Here is a 9,292-nt window from a genome sequence, read left to right as displayed (position 1 = left end):
AGTATAGTAAATTTATGCAAGGTAACTGTACCACATTTAAATGCATTTAAGATAAGTGATGGATTTTTTTTATCTAATAAGATATGTTTTAGCTCTTCCTAAACTTCTCCAAATGATGTCAGTATGGATACTGAAGTTATATATGATTTATTTTTTGGTAGCAGCTTACTAATCGTGGTCCTTGGTTACGAACAATGACAATACAGTGACTTGTTTAAAAATACAGTATACATAAATAAATACATTTTCATGCAACAACCTATAGTTTTTTTTTTTTTTACTACTTATTTACTTTGGCCGAAAACATAGTATTTTTTGTGTATCACATGTTAACACATATTTCATAATATTCACCAATTAGATGTGACTTCGTTTAATATTTAATAAACAATTATTGATATAAATGGTATTATAATTGCAATAATAAAACACTAATTAATAACTAAACATTGATGGCTTGGGGACTATGCGTGCACAGTTTTAATTTAGAAAGTAAATCAACTGTTATCCCAAATCGGTTGTTGCCGCAACATTGATATTGGAATGAATATTATTTATTAGCAATTCCTGAATTGGTATGCAAAAAAATTTAAAATTTCGTATAAATTTCAATTTTTGACTACACAAGGCGTATTACTTAAAAATATTAAAACATGTTTTGGGAGTTTTAAACTATCCTCCCTTTTACTACCCAATCTTTTATTTTACTTTTACAAGGGTTTGATAATTTAAATATAACTCATTGACTTGTATACATTGGCTACATAAAAAGTTACCGAATAGTGTTTTTGGCCTCTGGGGTTACCAATATGAAATAATTAATCGGTCCTGTGTCTAGGTCTTCCCTTGCCACCTACGGTAATAGTTTCTAAGGTAAAGCGTTATTGAATAATTGTTGTTTGTAGAATCTGGTTCTCCAGAGCCCTCTACATTTTTGTGACATTCTGGATACTTAGTCTGGTCCCAAAATAGCAGAATTTTACTCACTGCACATAAATTTAATTGTTTTATTTTTAGAGTTTAGAGAGCAGAGTATGTAGTGTCCACTTAATCTACACTTTGTCCCACTTACACGTATCACCCTGCCACTTCCCATGACCATGTACTGGGGTTGCGGTTACTCCCCACCACAGTACAACTAGAGCACATCTGTAGTCTTCCTTTAGTTTAGTTGTGAGTGTTAAAGATCCTGTTACATCCGATACACTGGTAATGCTCAATTTTACTTATCCATAGTTTAGTCACCGTAAAGTTGTATTTTTATAAAAATTTAGACGTGTCTTAATACTTAAATGTATTTACTATTTGGTTTTATTACTATTTGTACGTACTATTGGGTTTTAGAAGAAAATTAAGCAAATATTTTACGGTTTTAAATGATTATAGGTATTTGTGCAACATCAAAGATAGTATAATATTAGTTGATTATTTAAACATTTGATCAAGTAATTTTAACTCCAAACACATTTTTTTGTTGAAAGAAGAAACTTTGGTTTTGGTACTATCCAAAGTCAATTGGTTATTATAAATCATCACTAATTTATGAGTCGGGCGCCGCTAAAATTTTAGAGCACGGGAAGTCTATAGACTATACTAGAATTCTAGAGACAGTTTGACGGTTTTCATACATTCAATCACCAATAAGTTTTGTAGTTGAAATAATACCATGAGCCTTAATTTATATAAGGTATCTTATTGAAGAGATAATATGAATACTAGAACATAAACCGTCATGTTACTGTCCCGAAAGTAAACAATATTTAACATTCCTTATGGATCTTTCTAAAATATTTTAATGTTATTAGTGTAGGATCCGGGCCGATTACGTAATTTGATAATGTTTATGATCTATATCACTTTATTGTAATATTCATGAGAGATGAGTACACTAGAGGCCATATATCTTAACGGTTTTAATAAAAAATAGGACTAGCTGTTTCATGGTGTAAATAAAACGGACTAGCTGTAATAAAAAAAACTGCAACCGGCTCCAGAAGATAACTGTTACATTTTAATATTAAATTGACAATATTCTAATCAATAAATCCTAATATATCATTAAGCATATTAATTAGCAAACGTAGGCTAGTAATTGATGAATTAGTGTCCCTTGATAAATTTATTTACATTAATATCTCCGATCAATTTCAATGTATCAGCAGACAATATTTTTACCTACAGGTTTTATATTATAAAGCCTACACGTTTACGTGTTGAGTCACATAAACAAGTATAGACTTTTAAAATACACTTGATACAACTTGAAGTTTATCCATGCATGAATTCAAATCAATAAATTAACTTTTTTATTATTTTACTCAAACAGACTAAAATGGGTATAATTAAAACATATGAAAATAGAACAGGTTCATCCTACCATCTACTTAAATTCTTGTAATCATTCGATGTATAAAATTCAGCAAACTGTATTAATGATTTCATAGGGTAGAATAATTTATTTTACACACCCGACCTATTTTAGTCAACGCCTTCATCCATTATTTTCTCCTCAAACATGGAAAGTTTGGAAGCAATTTGGTCCCCGCTTATTAATGCTATAATATTTCATCGCAAAGTATGCATCACTAACTTAGAGACTAAGTTTGACTTTAATTGTTAGTTGAACAAACCCAAGACCCAATCAAGTTACCAATCTTGCGTAAACTAACTTTGATTTATTTAGTTTTCTGAATGTTTGTAAACTTTAGTGTTGCTAATTATTTTAAGATTTTTTTTAATGCCAGTCAGTTTTATGTTTTAAATAAGTAGTAATACATTTTAAAAATAATAATATTTTTTTATTAATCCAAAATTGCTACATTTAACATTGACAGTCCTCTTATAGTTAATAGAATAACTCTTGTAGTTGAATGTGGTTAAATTTTAATGACGTTGAACGTGTATAGGCCTATATAACTCAACATATGTTTATGTTTAAATGCCATTCCTTTAAGTCAATTACTACAACGTAATAAAAAGACAGTTTGTATTTTTTCCTGAATTCATATGTATTTGAGGGCAAAAAAATAAATGTAATCTTTGTTGATTCTATTCGTATACCTACCTGTCACCGTTGGTAGCACTACCACAGTGCAAACGAAATTATAATAGACACTAATAAACACGAAACATTGCTATTTATGATATATTACCTAAATTCCGAGCAAATTATGAATTACAATTTTCCAATTAATAACGAAAAAAATCGTTTAACCATAATAAGTTATGTCAAAATTGTATATTTAAATTTGTTACCTAATAAAAAATATGCTAATAAAACTTAAACATGTACTCTACAGTTTAAAATTGTATAGAGAAATACTTTACTGGCACACCTGCAAATCATTACAAACCCTTGATGTTTTCCAATGGTAAGTTATTTGACTTAAGCATGAACAAATTAATTTCGGAATCGACAACTTGAAAAATTATTTATTTATGTATAGATCATTTTAGAAAATCCACATATTACAATAAACACTGCTCAATATATAACAAATAACTAAAGACCTCTAAAAAAACCACGGTGACAAATCAGGTACATTTTCAACCCGAAATATAAACGAGCCATTTAGCGGGCATCTCCCAATGCACTTAACAATATACTGTTGCTATTTATTACAAGGGAGCTTTGCCTTCAAATGTTTGCTTTGGGACAATTTATCCTCAGAAGCTTTTAAATCCACTCTATTATCCCAACATTGTGTGTGGTTTGAATTAAGTGCTGCTTTTATGAGAATAAGTCAGAATAATTTTATCTTGGGTGTTGAGTAAAAACTAAAATTTGGTATTTAAATATTTCTGAGTGGAATAACTAAGGACATTACTTTTTGATTGAATCAGCACACTAGTTGGTAGTTAATCAAATTCAAGTTCATTTATTTTATTACAGGACTAATGCGTTTTTAACGTATTAAGATAATAATATTTTCCTTCTTGCAAAGTGTTAAAACAAAAATTCGTACAAATAAGATTAATAATCATTATATCCTAGCTCTATTATAAAATATTAAATTAGTTAAACTATTAGTATTAGTTAATAAATGTAACTTTGACTATACAACCATTTCAACAAACGAATAAACTATTCTAATTTGGACAGTTGTTTGAAGTTATAATCGTTTTACTGTCATATGTTGTCCGATGAATATATTGTGAAGGAATTATATAAATCTTATTTTCCCAATGCAATGGCCTAAATTCACTTATTTTGGTAAACTTATACCACTTAAAGTATGCCGTTTATGTTTGAAGTAAATACTATTTACACCACTCTACACTATTTTGTCGAACTTCCCACGCAAGGATTTAGTCCAGGGAACAGCTGTTTGCCACCCGATTAATCAAATGGGGTTTCATTACGTACTACTGTACTGTAATGAGTTTTTACCGGACACCAAACCGCTAATTATACTGTATTTGGAAATGAGTGGTTATAAACAAAAACATAACCTCTCTTAGATTTTATGACAAGTGGTTGTTAGTCCTTTAGTTGGTGGTAATATATACGGATTTGTACAGATTTAGTAGTATGGCGTAAAATATCGTACGTCACTCGTCCAAAATGTGTTTACCGTATGTTAATCCCGAACTCGACTTCGTCTCGCACGGGAACGACCACACTCGTCCGGCATACACCGATCTTCTGGACTAGTAACGTAATATAATGTTACGGTTGATAAAATATAAAGTGTAAATACTTCCTTTAAATATTTAGATTAGATTTAGATTACGCCGTTTCTTATTATTACATGACGAAACATGAAAGCTACATTCATTTAATTATCCATGGTTAATTTATAAACATCAAGCTGCTATATAATTAGATAAATAATATATTTATGTGGTATTAATGCTTTGTATGTGAAAAGTTTTTTGCAAACAATTCAAAAGGCCGTTTCCCATTGTACATTAAACAACCTAACATCAAAGTAATTCTCCCAGGGAAAACACATTATAAATCATGTAATTAGTATGTATGCAATGTGTAACTTCTGGTAGTGTCTTAAGCAAGATATATCAGTTATTTATTGTACTACAACAATAAAAGTGATGTAATTAATTGTTGCTTCAAACAGTTCAGTAAGACAACCAGTAAGTCATCTACTTATACATATTGTTTTTACATTACATGATCTTAACTATTTGAATAAAATATTTTTTGTGAAAAAAAGTTTAGATAATTCACATTTTGTTTCAATTTCAGTTTATGTAATCGTTTGAATACAACAACCTTCTTTAACCAATCAAAGCAGGATAAAGTTGCTTGAACGAGCTCCACTCGTTGAGTCAAATGGCTGACTACCAAACTTTAACATATGTATCTGCGACTATGAGTATGGATTACATGGATTACATGTGACTATGACCAATGAAAATCTTTCTGTGAAATTTTCTCTCTGATTCTCTGATATGTGACCATGGCAATTTGTGGTTCTCATACTTTCTTTTATCCACATTGAGTAAGATGTACATTATCTGGACGAATGCCAATCGTGGCCTGTAAGGCTGCATGACTATGCTATATGACTGTACCTAGATCCGGAGGGAATCCCGGAACCGTGACACACAAGACGGTCAAGGCAGCCTGGAGTCTCTAGGCTTGCAGAAGTCATTCGGTAGCACTACCGGATGCAAGACATTATATATTTATATCTTCTGGAATAGTTTCTTAGTTTTATATCGTGAACGGGTCGAGGTAGGTGTACAGTACCTTTTTTCATTAATTGTTTTACTAAGAGTTTAACTTTTGGATATTTAGTTGACCCATGTGGACCAGTTATAGAAAATGTTTTAATTGGGTAGAATATAGGCGAAAATTTATTATTTCTGAGTATGCTACTAATTATATTAATTCCATTAGCTTATGTTACTGCGTTAGTTGGTGTGAGATTGAGGTTGCTATATTTTCCAACAGGTTGTCCTTTAAGTTTGGTTCAGTTGATAAGTTCTAAATAATCAGTAATTTATATCAGCACCCTGTCGTTACGTATGTAAACTTGTTTCCTTTACTTGGATTTATAAGCTTTATTCTTTCACTTTCACAGACAGCGAAATTACAATTATTATTATAAGAACGGGGTGTCTAATATTTTTAGTCATTTGAATTTATATGTATTACTAATATAAATTATGTTTTATAAAATATGGTCGAGTAGTTAATTTTATCATTATTCATTAATTTTCATGCAAAAAGATTATTATATGTTATATTCTTGTTAATCGTGATGTTAGTATTTTAGTTCTCTTTACGATTGTACTTTGTGGAGAAAACGTCGTTTGCTAAATATTTCAGTTGCGATTTATTTTATAACATTAGTTCTCACAAACATTGTCTTCTGGCTAAATAAATATGAAGCAGGATATACTGTACCACGTTTGGAATTATATCAGTTTTATGAGGCAACTCGTTGATTAAAATATAACATGAAAAAATGTTGTTACAATAATATTTATTAGTCCAGTCAACGAAGCTGAATGAGTAGGAAAAAATGGTGTAGTCCCGGATTTTTGCACAGTTGTAGGGGATACCCTCCTGAACAACATACTAAAAGTCCTGACTGATGGGGTGTGAGCTATGGGGGGGAGGGGGGTGTAAATGCACAATTTTTCGATTTTCTGTAAATATCTCAAAAACGGTGCCCCCTAGCGGTAAAATGTACTTTTACAAAAATGAAGAGGATTAAATTTCCAACAATAATGGTCATTACATCGTGTTCCTAAAATCAACACTTAACGAGATACATGGGTCATAAGAAAAAAACATTTAGAGAAACTAGTATTATTGTGGTAAAGTGATTGTTTTATACCACATCAAGTTATATAAACTGATAAAAATATGCTAAATACTCGTCTATGCAGTACAGCTGTTGAAAAAATTGAGGGGGGAGGAAGTCAGGCCGGACTGGAAGCTGAGAGACCAAACAGTGGTAACCATAATAACATACTGTAATATTAAAGCTAAAATAAACTGTTCAGAAATTGTTATTACACCTGTCTTTTGGGATCCCTTTTGTACTGTACTAACAGCTGATACGTTTATGTTTACATTTTTTAGTAAAAAACTTAGATTTCACAAACAACCATCAAAATGCTGTTGATTTATTGTTTATTGTTTGGTTAAATTAACGAGCTTATAATCTCATTGATTTAATAATAGTATATACAGTATACAGGGTGATCAACTCAAGGAGGCCACCTTTGGGATATCGGAAACGGTAAGAATTAGAGAAAACTTTAAATGGGGAACATTTCTTTATTTTTTGTGGCAGTTAAAAATATGATTTACTTTTTCAAAATTCAGCCGCCATTTTCAAAAATGGCGGCCAACTTTGAAATTTCTTATGAAACACCCTGTATTTTATCATGTTTTCGGATAGAACATACAATTTAAAAACTTTTTTATTCTTGACATTTTTTCGATAAACCCACTCGTTTAGGAGTTACAGCCTCGGAAAAATGACTTCCGGTGTACATTTTACATCATGTAGCTCCAAAAAAAATAGGTTTATAGCAAAAATGCGAAGAGTAAATAAGTTAAATAAGTCTTAAAATTGCATCCACTTTCCAAAAAGTCCATAAAATTCGTCAAAAATATTAATTCTATTATTTAAAAATGGCGGCCATTTTCCAAAATGGCGGCAAACTTTGAAAAGTGGAAAACTGTGTATTTTATGGTCTTAATGGAATGTGGGTGCAATTTTAAGACTTATTTGACTTATTTACTCTTCGCATTTTTGCTATAAACCTATTTTTTTGGAGCTACATGATGTAAAATGTACACCGGAAGTCATTTTTCCATAGGCTGTAACTCCTAAACGAGTGGGTTTATCGAAAAAATGTCAAGAATAAAAAAGTTTTTAAATTGCATGTTCTATCCGAAAACATGATAAAATACAGGGTGTTTCATAAGAAATTTCAAAGTTGGCCGCCATTTTGGAAAATGGCGGCTGAATTTTTAAAAACTAAAATCATATTTTTAACTGCCACAAAAAATAAAGAAATGTTCCCCATTTAAAGTTTTCTCTAATTCTTACCGTTTCCGATATCCCAATGGTGGCCTCCTTGAGTTGATCACCCTGTATAGTTCCCTCTGTTTGGTCTCTCAGCTTCCAGTCCGGCCTGACTTCCTCTCCCCTCATTTTTTTCAACAGCTGTACTGCATAGACGAGTATTTAGCACATTTTTATCAGTTTATACAACTTGATGTAGTATGAAACAATCACTTTACCAAAATAATTCAAGTTTCTCTGAATGTTTTTTTTTCTTATGACCCATGTATCTCGTTAAGTGTTGATTTTAGGAACACGATGTAATGGACATTATGGTTGGAAATTTAATCCTCGTCATTTTTGTATCAGTACATTTTACCGCTAGAGGGCACCGTTTTCGAGATATTTACAGAAAACCGAAATATTGTGCATTTACACCCCCCTCCCCCCATAGCTCACACCCCATCGGTCAGGACTTTTAGTATGTTGTCCAGGAGGGTATCCCCTACAACTGTGCAAAAATCCGGGACTACACCATTTTTTCCCGCTGAGGGACATATTTTGAGCTTTGTTGACTGGGCTATATACTTCTTGACAATATTATCCTCAAAGTAAGCAAACACCGCTAGTCCTATCGTTAACAGTTTACTTCTTAGATTTATTTTAATTGCTGGCGAAAGTAAAACCATGTTGTTTAGTGAAACTCAATCACTCCATAAATTTGACATAATGTTGAAGTCAATTATGCAAAGCCTGGGTGGTGAATAATGTTTTAATCGTTGCATTGTTGATGTAATTATTTTCAACTGAAGAAATCTTTTAGGCTAGTGATAAATTAAACCGCATTATTGTAGTCCTAGTGTTTTATTTCAGTCGATATAACATAAAACCGCACTTTTCATCTTGTTCAGCTATTCTAATTATTTTGTTCAGCAAAACAATCCTTTATATGGACCTTTAATAATATAATCTATCTCTACCAATCGTAGAGTACAATTATTTTTAATTTATTTCACTTTGAAATTGTTAAAACTTTAAGGATTACAATTAACTTTAATAATATTATTGGTAAATATTTTCAAGGAAATTTCAATTTACGCATTCTGTTTTGAAATTATAACTACGAAATATATTTATAACACGTAATTTTTCTTCCTCGGATGTTAACAGTTGTTATGTTTAATTAATATAAAAATGTTGCCACATCTAATATTTTTAAAACTGACAGACCAAAACCCCAGATGACCTAAAACAAAATAAAACACTACAAAGAAAGGCAAATATAAAAAATGGCAAATAAA

General features: G+C 31.0%; 1 protein-coding gene across 1 annotated transcript in view; it reads left to right on the top strand.

The window, feature by feature from the left end:
• Positions 1-1,185: 1,185 nt before the first annotated feature.
• Positions 1,186-9,292, top strand: part of LOC129004356 (hemocyte protein-glutamine gamma-glutamyltransferase-like) — a 34,386-nt gene continuing 26,279 nt past the window's right edge. The window contains exon 1 of the mRNA XM_054432921.1: positions 1,186-1,209. The gene's annotated coding sequence lies outside the window, so the exon portion shown is untranslated. The remainder of the gene's footprint in view (positions 1,210-9,292) is intronic.

The sequence above is a fragment of the Macrosteles quadrilineatus genome, unplaced genomic scaffold (genome assembly GCF_028750875.1).
Source record: "Macrosteles quadrilineatus isolate MER2022 unplaced genomic scaffold, UCM_ALF_1.0 Scaffold_9__3_contigs__length_116548681, whole genome shotgun sequence".
Taxonomy (NCBI): Eukaryota; Metazoa; Arthropoda; class Insecta; order Hemiptera; family Cicadellidae; genus Macrosteles; species Macrosteles quadrilineatus.
This window is presented reverse-complemented; position numbering and strand designations above follow the sequence as displayed.